Consider the following 12,550-nt stretch of genomic DNA (forward strand, 5'->3'; position numbering starts at 1 on the left):
CTCTAGTTTTGATGGAAGTCAGGGTGTGTACCTTGTAACGTCAATACTAACTGACAGGCTTTTGAATGTGGATGGTGTCATGGCTTAAGACCACATTAGCCCACTAAGCTAAAGTCTAGACATCTGTTTCAGTCAGTTTTATTCATCACACAAGCTTGGTTCATCAAACCAACTCAGTCTTGGTCCAATCTAAATGCTTTGTACAATCAAGGCACTTCAGGTACAGTAAGAGTGAACCCACTGGGTACAGGCATCAATTTAATGTCTATTCCACGTTGGTTCAACGTAAATGACGTGACAACAATGTTGATTCAACCAGTGTGTGCACAGTGGGAAGCCTTTTACTACAGCTCTTTGTTTAAAGATTAGAACAACAAACCTTAGTCTGAAATGCTGGCAGCCTCTGCCAACTAACACAACATTTGCATTTAGAAACATTTACCCTGTTGATACCTACAACCTTCAAGGTGATGTTACTCTGCCAAGGTAAATAAACAGAAATGGTGTGGTCATAAATGTTTCATAGTGAAGGTCTATTTACTATTTAAATGTGTTTACTCTCTCCGTTGGTGTATGTTTGTTTATGTGGGTTGAGTAGGATGCACCGGCCAGGTTCACAGCAGCAGCTCCTTCATCACACAGCAATTAAAACTCTCTGGAGTAACTTTTAGAGAGAGAGAGAGAGAGAGAGAGAGAGAGAGAGAGTGTGTGTGTGTGTGTGTGTGTGTGTGTGTGTGTGTGTGTGTGTGTGTGTGTGTGTGTGTGTGTGTGTGTGTGTGTGTGTGCCTGCGTGCGTGCGTGTGTGTGTGTGTGTGTGTGTTGGGTGTGTAACCCTGGCACCTGCTTTCTCATACTGAGGCTGCCTTGAAGGACTACCCAAGTACTGAGGCGAAGCTGAGATCATGCAAACTGATTAAACTAAGATTCTATACAACAAATAACTAGTAGAGATGACCCTACATTTTTTCTGCAGTGGTAGTAAAGTGCTATTTTTGCCCTATTCAGTAATACAGTACTGTAATACATAGCTTGCCCTTAAATTGATGGTGATGTCATACGCTGCGTTGCAGGACACAGGGAAATGGCCTGTTGCTCATAGGCTTCAAAAATACTCTGTCGCATCCAGCCAAGTGATTACACATGGCTGTGTGTGTGTGCGCTCATGCGTGTGTGTGTGTGAGCATATGTGTGTATATTTAGCATATGTGTGTGTGTGAGAGAGAGCGAGAAAGAGACAATTATTCGGACACTCTTTAACCAACTACATTAACAACAATCCTGTCTGACCTTTAATACAGAACAGACACTCAAACACATCGCTGCATTCCAAACAGTTTGATAATGACTTAATTGTCGGAATCTACTCCAGAAGAGAGTTTGTCAGGCACTCTGGATACTTTCTTTTAGGCCTATTTACCCTCTGGGCACACACTGGCTGACTCAATGTTTTTTCCACGTCATTTCAATGAAGTTACGTTGAACCAATGTGGAATAGACGTTGAACTTGACGTCTGTGCCCAGTGTACATTTTTTACAATTTGGAGTGTGTTTATTTACAGAATATGTAAAACATTCTCGTTTATTTATGTCCCTAATAGGTATGCCCGTTTAAAGCAAAAAATATATACTGTAGGCTATGTATTTAGGATATTAAAACCTACTTTCCAGAGTGATACAAAGTAATTATGTTCTGTGTCAGTCTGGCCTAAGAAGCTGGTGAAACTTTACCTCTCTGGCTTCATTCCAAATGGCACCCTATTCCCTATATAGTGCACTTCTTTTGGCCAGAGCCTTGTGAGTATTGCACTATATACTGTAGGGATTAGAGTTCCGTTTGGGACAAAGCCTCTATCTCCCTGAGTAGCCTGGTGTATTTCCGTACCCTCCCTCACCATTTTACGCTTTTGTTGCCGTAAACCCCAGAGCATGGCCAGTGATCAAGGTCAATATGTGATGGTTGGATCAGAGTCGGAGAACTGGAGGCTCCCTTTCCTCGTTCAATACGACCAGAATACCAACGTTCCCTGTCCTCGTTTAATACGACCAGAATACCAACGTTCCCTGTCCTCGTTTAATACGACCAGAATACCAACGTTCCCTGTCCTCGTTTAATACGACCAGAATACCAACGTTCCCTGTCCTCGTTAAATACGACCAGAATACCAACGTTCCCTGTCCTCGTTTAATACGACCAGAATACCAACGTTCCCTGTCCTCGTTTAATACGACCAGAATACCAACGTTCCCTGTCCTCGTTTAATACGACCAGAATCAACGTTCCCTGTCCTCGTTAAATACGACCAGAATACCAACGTTCCCGTCCTCGTTCAATACGACCAGAATACCAACGTTCCCTGTCCTCGTTTAATACGACCAGAATACCAACGTTCAACCAGAATACCAACGTTCCCTGTCCTCGTTCAATACGACCAGAATACCAACGTTCCCTGTCCTCGTTCAATACGACCAGAATACCAATGTTCCCTGTCCTCGTTTAATAAGACCAGAATACCAACGTTCCCTGTCCTCGTTTAATATGACCAGAATACCAACGTTCCCTGTCCTCGTTTAATACGACCAGAATACCAACGTTCCCTGTCCTTATTTAATAAGACAAGAACACCAATGTTCACTGTCTGCGTTTAATACGACCAGAATACCAACGTTCCCTGTCCTCGTTCAATACGACCAGAATACCAACGTTCCCTGTCCTCGTTCAATACGACCAGAATACCAACGTTCCCTGTCCTCGTTTAATACGACCAGAATACCAACGTTCCCTGTCCTCGTTTAATACGACCAGAATACCAAGTTTAAACCAGAATACCAACGTTCCCTGTCCTCGTTCAATACGACCAGAATACCAACGTTCCCTGTCCTCGTTTAATACGACCAGAATACCAACGTTCCCTGTCCTCGTTCAATACGACCAGAATACCAACGTTCCCTGTCCTCGTTTAATAAGACCAGAATACCAACGTTCCCTGTCCTCGTTAAATACGACCAGAATACCAACGTTCCCTGTCCTCGTTTAATACGACCAGAATACCAACGTTCCCTGTCCTCGTTCAATACGACCAGAACACCAACGTTCCCTGTCCTCGTTTAATACGACCAGAATACCAACGTTCCTGTCCTCGTTTAATACGACCAGAATACCAACGTTCCCTGTCCCTCGACCAGAATACCAACGTTCCCTGTCCTCGTTTAATACGACCAGAATACCAACGTTCCCTGTCCTCGTTCAACGACCAGAATACCAACGTTCCCTGTCCTCGTTTAATACGACCAGAATACCAACGTTCCCCGTTCAATACGACCAGAATACCAATGTTCCCTGTCCTCGTTTAATACGACCAGAATACCAACGTTCCCTGTCCTCGTTTAATACGACCAGAATACCAATGTTCCCTGTCCTCGTTTAATACGACCAGAATACCAATGTTCCCTGTCCTCGTTTAATACGACCAGAATACCAATGTTCCCTGTCCTCATTTAATAAGACAAGGACACCAATGTTCACTGTCTGCGTTTAATACGACCAGAATACCAACGTTCACTGTCTGCATTTAAGAAGACCAGGAATACCAATGTTCCCTGTCCTCATCTAATAAGACCAGAACACCAACGTTCACTGTCTGCGTTTAAGAAGACCAGGAATACCAACGCTCCCTGTCCACTTCATTGCTCCCTCTTGGTCAGGTCGTTGTTGTTCTCGATTACTTTCCTGGCTAAATAAAGTCAATTACTTCTCTAATGGTCACACAGGAAGCTGAGTGGAAGCCTCTTAGGATTTGAACTCCTCTTACTCACTGCCTTTTGCCTGTCAGTGTTTTGGCCTTTAAACTGCCTCTCGTGGGGAAACTGTGAGGAATACAAACTCTAATGTTTTACTCAGGAAGTTGAGCAGAAGACTCAGTGCTTTCAGATGTTTTTTTCCTGCACCATCCCCACCTCTACAGAGGGCAACTTGATCATGTATTTATATCAAAACATGATGTTTCTGCACTTCCTCTTGTCTGTTTGCCTTTAGCTTCTCAAATGAACTTTCTGAATAACATCTTCTCTTTTTTTCAAAAATGGAAAGGAAGTCAAATTCCATGATTTTCCATGTTGCTGCATCAAGTGTATTAGACCTCAAAGATGAGAAATGGACGCAATGTAAATGTAGCAGAGCCCAAAGAGATAGTTCTTAGAGAGATGGCTTTGTTTTTAGATGGTGGAAACTCTACAATTATGCAGTAGATCATTTAAGGAAAGTGGAAGAAACACCTCTCACCAATTCATGAACCATCTTGTAACTTGAAAATAAATATCACATTCTGTACTATACATTACTCAGTTGGCTTTGTTCATATAGTTTTCCTCGTCTTGCCTCTGCCAACTGCTGAGCTTTGCAACCATGTTGATGAAACAATAGAGATGCATTGTCCTCCTCAACTTGTTCTTTCTCAGACGCCTCAATATTGACAAAATGAAAAGGTTGAGCTCTCTGGAAGGGCTCTCTGACTGCGTCCCAAATAGCACTGTAACCCTATCCCCTATATAGTGCACTACTTTTGACCAGAGACATATCAAAAGTAGTGCAATACATAGGGAATAGGGTGCCATTTAGGAGGTAGTCTCTATTGCCTCACTACAGAGGCCAGCAGCATTTCTGTGGTCTGAAGCTCAGTTGCCTGGAATCACAGAACCCCTGCTCTCCCTCTCTCTGCTTCGCTAGGGAGTACAGTGTGTCTGTGCTTGGCCCCGTTTCCCCATTTCTCTGCCCCTACTGTGGATACTCTCCTCTCCCTCTCTCTCTCTCTCTCTCTCTCTCTCTCTCTCTCTCTCTCTCTCTCTCTCTCTCTCTCTCTCTCTCTCTCTCTCTCTCTCTCTCTCTCTCTCTCTCTCTCTCTCTCTCTCTCTCTCTCGCTCTCCTCTCTCTCTCTCTCTCTCTCGCTCTCTCTCTCTCTCTCTCGCTCTCTCTCTCTCTCTCTCTCGCTCTCTCTCTCTCTCTCTCTCTCTCTCTCTCTCTCTCTCTCTCTCTCTCGCTCTCTCTCGCTCTCTCTCTGTCTCTCTCCTCTCTCTCTCTCTCTCTCGCTCACTCGCTCTCTAGTGTGCATAGGAGCAGGGCCTAGTCAGGGTCTCTAATAATGAATCTTTATCTTTCTCTCTCTCCCTTTACTCTCTCTGTTTTCTTAAACTCTCTCTGCCCCATTTCTCACAGCCAAATAGGAAGGACCCAAATAAAGATGCTCTTCCTCATGTCTTGGGATCTGAAGATCTCATAATGTTTGAGCCGGCAGCAACAGGCGAGGGTGAGTATGACTCCCAAGTGGCACCCTATTCCCTATATAGTACACTACGTTTGACCAGAGCCCTATGCCCCCTGGTAAAAAAAAAAAAAAAAGTTGTGCACTATAAAGGGAATAGGCTGCCATTTGGGATGCTGCCTGAGAGAGGGAAAGGTTAAAATCAGGCCCTTCCTCATGGTGAGTGATGACTCTCAGGAGAGACACATTGATTTAAGCAGCTGGGGTGATGGAGAGGAGGCACTCTTAGGGTTTGAAGGGCATCAGCTTCACCTTCCTCTGTGCTGCTTAGAGACCTCTAAACACACACACACAGGCACTAAGAAGTCAGACAGGCAGGCAGGCAGGCACGCACACACCACCGACACAGACATGCATGCAGCAATACCGACACATATTCACAGACACACACATGAACTCAACAACTGCACCAGTCCATCTTACTCAAAAACAAAAGTGAAGGGGAAAACCACCTTATTCACTTTAGTGAAAGACAAAAAAGTTGCTGTCTACATTGGTCACTGATACATCGTGGTCTCCAGGGCCAATAGCAGCAGCCACACAAAGAGAGACAACCAGCGAGCCCAGCCGAGCTGAACCACAGCAGATGATGAGGGAGAGAGAAAGAGACTCCTGGACATGCTCCTGCTGGCTTCAGACTCTTCTCGGAGAGGTCCCGGCCGCCCAGCCCATCCACTGTCACACTGAAAAGGAGCGCCTTGATACAGTTACTCAACCCACTCTCTGATCTAACAACACATGAGGAGAGAAGAAGAGAAGCGTATTGTTCACCTTCAGTTTTAGATTGAATGGCATGAGAGAATCGCATCACACGGTTACACATAGTTCATCATTCAGGGGCTGAATCATCTCATCAGTTCAGCTCAATGATGTCTTTCCCTCCCCTTGACAGTAAACAATACAATGACTCAAGATGTCGACAGGAAATTCCACGCTACTATTGTACAACTGACCATAAGGTTTCCCTCGGTGTTTACAAAGGGGAGTGTCGCCTTCTTCTCAGAAATGTTGCAGGGGTCTTTCTTATTGAACCAGTGTTTGCTTACTGACCATGCAGGAAGTAGAACCACTATTTAGAACTACTAAACCAATGTCTGTTCATTCATGATGCTTGTACAATATGATAGGGATTGGTCATTCACTACTGAAGCAACGTACAGTACATAGCAACAAGACCCCTTGCAGACACACAGAACAGATGAACAAAACTACGGTTCTTTTCATAGATAGGCATTCACAATATCATGTCAATATGTTGATGGTGTATTTTAGTTTAGTTTCTCTTAGAGTAGAAATGCTGATCTAGGATCAGGTCCCCCTGTCTTATTTATTGTGATCAAATTATATCAAATGTATTTATATAGCCCTTCTTACATCAGCTGATATATCAAAGTGCTGTACAGAAACGCAGCCTAAAATCCCAAACAGCAAGCAATGCAGGTGTAGAAGCACGGTGGCTAGGAAAAACTCCCTAGAAAGCCCAGAACCTAGGAAGAAACCTAGAGAGGAACCAGGCTATGAGGGGTGGCCAGTCCTCTTCTGGCTGTGCCGGGTGGAGATTATAACAGAATATGGCCAAGATGTTCAAATGTTCATAATTGACCAGCATGGTCAAATAATAGTAATCACAGTGAACAGGTCAGGGTTCCATAGCCGCAGGAAGAACAGTTGAAACTGGAGCAGCAGCACGCCCAGGTGGACTGGGGACAACCAGGAGTCATCATGCCAGGTAGTCCTGTGGCATGGTCCTAGGGCTCAGGTCCTCCGAGAGAGAGAGAAAGAATTAGAGAGAGCATACTTAAATTCACACAGGACACTGGATAAGACAGGAGAAATACTCCAGATATAACACATATAACTTTGCCAAAGTACAGCCCCCACACTACTAGAGGGATATCTTCAAGCACCAACTTACCATCCTGAGACAAGGCCGAGTATAGCCCACAAAGATCTCCGCCACGGCACAACCCAAGGGGGGGCGCCAACCCAGACAGGAAGACCACGTCAGTGACTCAACCCACTCAAGTGACGCACCCCTCCTAGGGACAGCATGGAAGAGCACCAGTAAACCAGTGACTCAGCCCCTGTAATAGGGTTAGAGGCAGAGAATCCCAGTGGAGAGAGGGGAACCGGCCAGGCAGAGACAGCAAGGGCGGTTCGTTGCTCCAGTGCCTTTCCGTTCACCTTCACACTCCTGGGCCAGACTACACTCAATCATATGACCCACTGAAGAGATGAGTCTTCAATAAAGACTTAAAGGTTGAGACCGAGTCTGCGTCTCTCACATGGGTAGGCAGACCATTCCATAAAAATTGAGCTCTTTAGGAGAAAGCCCTGCCTCCAGCTGTTTGCTTAGAAATTCTAAGGACAATTAGGAGGCCTGCATCTTGTGACCGTAGTGTACGTGTAGGTATGTACGGCAGGACCAAATCGGAAAGATAGGTAGGAGCAAGTCCATGTAATGCTTTGTAGGTTAGCAATAAAACCTTGAAATCAGCCCTTGCCTTAACAGGAAGCCAGTGTAGGGAGGCTAGCACTGGAGTAATATGATAACATTTTGGGGTTTTAGTCAGGATTCTAGCAGGTGTATTTAGCACTAACTGAAGTTTCTTTAGTGCTTTATCCAGGTAGCCAGAAAGTAGAGCATTGCAGTAGTCTAACCTAGAAGTAACAAAAGCATGGATGAATTTTTCTGCATAATTTTTGGACAGAAAATTTCAGATTTTTGCAATGTTAAGTAAATGGGAAAAAGCTGTCCTTGAAACAGTCTTGATATGTTTGTCAAAAGAGAGATCAGGGTCCAGAGTAACGCCGAGGTCCTTCACAGTTTTATTTGAGACGACTGTACAACCATCAAGATGAATTGTCAGATTCAACAGAAGATCTCTTTGATTCTTGGAACCTAGAACTAGCATCTCTGTTTTGTCCGAGTTTAAAAGTAGAAAGTTTGAAGCCATCCACTTCCTCATGTCTGAAACACAGGCTTCTAAGCAAGAGGGCAATTTTGGGGCTTCAACATGTTTAATTGAAATATACAGCTGTGTGTCATCCGCATAGCAGTGAAAGTTAACATTATGTTTTCGAATGACATCCCCAAGAGGTCAAATATATAGTGAAAACAATAGTGGTCCTAAACGGAACCTTGAGGAACACCGAAATTTACAGTTGATTTGTCAGAGGACAAACCATTCACAGAGACAAACTGATATCTTTCTGACAGATAAGATCTAAACCAGGCCAGAACTTGTCCGTGTAGGTCAATCTGGATTTCCAATCTCTCCAAAAGAATGTGGTGATCGATGGTATCAAAGCAGCACTAAGGTCTAGGAGCACGAGGACAGATGCAGAGCCTCCGTCTGACGTCATTAAAAGGTCATTTACCACCTTCACAAGTGAAGTCTCAGTGATGATGGTGTCTAAAACCAGATTGAAGCATTTTGTATACATTGTTTGTCTTCAGGAAGGCAGTGAGTTGCTGAGCAACAGCTTTTTCAAAAATCTTTGAGAGGAATGGGAGATTCGATATCAGCCAATAGTTTTTTATATTTTCTGGATCAAGGTTTGCCTTTTTCAAGAGAGGCTTTATTACTGCCACTTTTAGTGAGTTTGGTACACATCCGATGGATAGAGAGCTGTTTATTATGGTCAACATAGGAGGGCCAAGCACAGGAAGCAGCTCTTTCAGTAGTTTAGTTGGAATAGTGTCCAGTATGCAGCTTGAAGTTTTGCAGCTTGAAGGTGATCATTTGGAATGACGCCAGAGAGGAAAAGATTCACTGGCTTCCTAAGCCAGACTGAAACTGATCCGTAATCAGCACAACTACTCTGAGACACTTGATACATACGGCCCCAGAAGTAACTGCCATGGATAGGACATATGGAGTCTGTCAGTCAGTCAACTGCATATGAAGCCTGTCGATGTGGATAAGAATTCCAAAGCTTTAGGAACCATCTCTGGGTTCTGTCATTACATCACTTGCACATGACGTCCAGGGAGAATAGTATTTATAATGTGACTGATTGCAGAGTGTGGCACAGTTAACTACTTCCTGTTATGAACCCACGCATTCACACATGCACGGTGGGAATCATTTCTCATGGGGGCCCTCTTAGGTAAACATTGCACAATGGGCCGTTACACAATCTCGCCATGATTCCAAAAGAGCAGTTTTGGTTTATTTTATTCATTTATTTTACCATGGCTCAGGCCAGACTTGAGGCATCAACGTGTAATTAATGGATCCGTATTATCAAACAGCTGTTGGAGCTCTTTGTTCTGGCTCCAGCTCAGAGGACCCTCCAGCGCAGACTCCCTCCCTCTCCCTACCCCTATTTCTCTCTCTCTCTCTCTCTCTCTCTCTCTCTCTCTTTCTCGCCAACTCCTTCCATCTCTCTTCTCTCTCTCTCTCTCTCTCTCTCTCTCTCTCTCTCTCTCTCTCTCTCTCTCTCTCTCTCTCTCTCTCTCTCTCTCTCTCTCTCTCTCTGAGAAGAAAACCCACAGAGAGAGTTGGCTGCTGCTGCTTCTGTGGGGAGTCAGCATTAAAGGACAAATACACAACTTTTCAACCTAACTTTCACTATCTCCAGCACAGTACATATACAGTTGAAGTCAGAAGTTTACATACACTTAGGTTGGAGTCATTAAAACTCGTTTTTCAACCACTCCACAAATATCTTGTTAACAAATTATAGTTTTGGCAAGTCGGTTAAGACATCTACTGTGTGCATGACAAAAGTAATTTTTTCAACAATTGTTTACAGACAGATTATTTCACTTAAAATTCACTGTATCACAATTACAGTGGGTCAGAGGTTTACATACACTAAGTTGACTGTGCCTTTAAAAAGCTTGGAAAATTCCAGAAAATGATGTCATGGCTTTAGAAGCATCTGATAGGCTAATTGATATCATTTGAGTCAATTGGAGGTGTACCTGTGGATGTATTTACAAGGCCTACCTTCAAACTCAGTGCCTCTTTGCTTGACATCATGGGAAAATCTAAAGAAATCAGCCAAGACCTCAGAAAAACAATTGTAGACCTCCACACGTCTGGTTCATCCTTGGGAACAATTTCCAAATGCCTGAAGTTACCACGTTCATCTGTACAAACAAGTATAAACACCATGGGACCACACAGCCGTCATACCGCTCAGGAAGGAGACGCGTTCTGTCTCCTAGTGTGCGAAAAGTGCAAATCAATCCCAGAACAACAGCAAAGAACCTTGTGAAGATGCTGGAGGAAGCAGGTACAAAAGTATCTATATCCACAGTAAAACAAGTCTTATGTCGACCTAACCTGAAAGTTCGCTCAATAGGGGGAGGGGGAGGCGGAGGCTTGCAAGCTGAGGAACACCATTCCAACCGTGAAGCACAGGGGTGGCATCATCGTGTTGTGGGGGTGCTTTGCTGCAGGAGGTACTGGTGCACTTCACAAAATAGATGGCATCATGAGGGAGGAAAATTATGTGGATATTTTGAAGCAACATCTCAAGACATCAGTCAGTTAGTAAAAGCCTGGTCGCAAATGGGTCTTCCAAATGGACAATGACCCCAAGCATACTTCCAAAGTTGTGGAAAATGGCTTAGGGACAACACAGTCAAGGTATTGGGGTGGCCATCACAAAGCCCTGACCTACATCCTATAGACAATTTGTTGGCAGAACTGAAAAAGCATGTGTGAGCAAGGAGGCCTTTAAACCTGACTCTGTTACACCATCTCTGTCAGGAGAAATGAGCCAAAATGAGCCAAAATTCCCCCAACTTATTGTGGGAAGCTTGTGGAAGGCTACCCAAAACGTTTGACCCAAGTGAAACAGTTTAAAGGCAATGCTACCAAATACTAATTGAGTGTATGTTATCTTCTGACCCACTGGGAATGTGATGAAAGAAAGAAAAGCTGAAATAAATCATTCTCTCTACTATTATTCTGACATTTCACAATCTTAAAATAAGCTGGTGATCCTAATTGACCTTATACATATAAATGTATTTGGCTAAGGTGTATGTAAACTTCCGACTTCAACTTTATATATATACGTAAAAACTGTGCATTTTTACATTTTGTAGAAACAAATATAAAGTTAAAAAGCTCTACACGATGACATCATCAAAAACATTTTACAACAGTGAACATCACCATTTCAATCCCTTTGAATCCTACCCTGTGACGTCAGAAAGAAGCATTTTTTTTTTTAGGGCCTTATCTTTTTAACTACAGATCATAGAAACGCGTTGTTTTCACACATGTTAGCGCTGGTTTGGTGCTGGAGATGATGAATATGAGGTTGAAAAGTGGCAGAATTGCCCTTTAACGCATCAGCCCCTATTAAAAAGAATGCTCAGAGAGATAGAAAACCCTAGATCTTTCCCAGCTCTCCTAAGAACCCCTTTGTCGTATCTGTGTAAGCCCCACATGTTAAGTCACACGTATGCTGTAGTGGCCCTTTCCTCCCTAGATCCCAAACATTGTGTTGTGTTGTTTCTGCTTGCTGTATAATGTGCAGGCTATATTCATCTTTGTTGGTGTGTGTGTGTGTGTGAACGTGCGAGGCACCTAGAAAATGAGTCACTGTGTCTCTCTTTGGAAAAATAGGGTCACAGTGAAAGTACACTACTACTTGAAAGTACACTACTACTTGAAAGTACACTACTACTTGAAAGTACACTACTACTTGAAAGTACACTACTACTGGACTAGGCCAAAGTCTTGAAGTCACAATGCGACTAGCCCCGACACTCTCTTCTCACCTCATCGCCTCCTCATCTTCATTAGCCTCATAATGAGCATTGAGAGAGCGATCAAGAGAGAAAGAAAGAAAGGGAGAGTACCCTCCTAGATGAGTTTTAAGTAGTTGTCTGTTCTCCTGGCAGCGTCGTAATAATTATTTTTTATGAGGGCATTAGGCTTTGCCGATTCATTATACCTTATTTCATATGATGTTTGCTTTGTTATGGAAACTTCTCTCCTCTCTGGTGGGACTGGATTTTTAAGATAATGAATCCAAAACAAGCAACTCGAAGCCGGGAGCTGGAGCTAGTGCTGAAGCGGACCTCTCCCTCACACCGCTTTGTCTTGCTGTGTGGAGATGAATACACTATTCTGCATTATTCAGCATGGTTCTCTCTCTCTTTCTGTCTCTTTATCTGCCTCATTCTATTTATCTGCCTCATTCTATTCTATTTTGCTCTCTCTCTCTCTCTCCTCTCTCCCCCTTCTCTCTCTTTGCCCCTCTTT

Source organism: Oncorhynchus tshawytscha, linkage group LG17, assembly GCF_018296145.1.
Source record: "Oncorhynchus tshawytscha isolate Ot180627B linkage group LG17, Otsh_v2.0, whole genome shotgun sequence".
NCBI classification, from domain to species: Eukaryota; Metazoa; Chordata; class Actinopteri; order Salmoniformes; family Salmonidae; genus Oncorhynchus; species Oncorhynchus tshawytscha.